This window comes from Populus nigra, chromosome 2 (genome assembly GCF_951802175.1).
Source record: "Populus nigra chromosome 2, ddPopNigr1.1, whole genome shotgun sequence".
NCBI lineage: Eukaryota > Viridiplantae > Streptophyta > Magnoliopsida > Malpighiales > Salicaceae > Populus > Populus nigra.
Window position 1 is genome coordinate 10,641,042 of NC_084853.1, and position 1,245 is coordinate 10,642,286.

Consider the following 1,245-nt stretch of genomic DNA (forward strand, 5'->3'; position numbering starts at 1 on the left):
CCTGACGAATTTTCCTGCCTGGCCCAGTCCAGCGTCCAGCCCCTGTTCGTCGAAAAATCTGCGCTGCCGATTTTCCACGCGGCAGCCCCTCTTTTCGTCAGCGTGCCCCCCTGACGAATTTTCCTGCCTGGCCCGGCCGGTCCAGCCCCTGTTCGTCGAAAAATCTGCGCTGCCGATTTTCCACTCCGCAGCCCCTGTTTTCGTCAGCGTGCCCCCCTGACGAATTTTCCTGCCTGGCCCGGCCGGTCCAGCATCCAGCCCCTGTTCGTCGAAAAATCTGCGCTGCCGATTTTCCACGCGGCAGCCCCTGTTTTCCTCAGCGTGCCCCCCTGACGAATGTTCGTCGAAAAATCTGCGCTGCCGATTTTCCACGCGGCAGCCCCTCTTTTCGTCAGCGTGCCCCCCTGACGAATGTTCGTCGAAAAATCTGCGCTGCCGATTTTCCACGCGGCAGCCCCTCTTTTCGTCAGCGTGCCCCCTGACGAATTTTCCTGCCTGGCCCAGTCCAGCGTCCAGCCCCTGTTCGTCGAAAAATCTGCGCTGCCGATTTTCCACGCGGCAGCCCCTCTTTTCGTCAGCGTGCCCCCCTGACGAATTTTCCTGCCTGGCCCGGCCAGTCCAGCCCCTGTTCGTCGAAAAATCTGCGCTGCCGATTTTCCACGCGGCAGCCCCTCTTTTCGTCAGCGTGCCCCCCTGACGAATTTTCCTGCCTGGCCCGGCCGGTCCAGCCCCTGTTCGTCGAAAAATCTGCGCTGCCGATTTTCCACTCCGCAGCCCCTGTTTTCGTCAGCGTGGCCCCCTGACGAATTTTCCTGCCTGGCCCGGCCAGTCCAGCGCCCAGCCCCTGTTCGTCGAAAAATCTGCGCTGCCGATTTTCCCCGACGAACCTGCAGCTGCACAAATCCGCGCCGCCACTGCCCCATTGTCTGGACCAACAGTCTTTTCCATCAAGCCCTGGACTATAAATCGTCCAGACTCATCGCCAGCACCCGCTGCCGATTCTGCCGACTTTGCCGATTTCGTCGGCGCTGCCGATTCCAACACTGCACCCACCGTGTCTAAACCAGCGCTGTTTCGTCAGCGTGTCCCCTTGATGAATTTCCCTGCCTGGCCTGGACAGTCCATCTTCCAGCCCATGTTCATCGAAAAATCTGCGCTGCCGATTTCCCCGACGAACCTGCAGCTGCACAAATCTGCGCTGCCGATTTCCCCCCCTGTCGGCATGGCTGCCGCTGCCCCGATGTC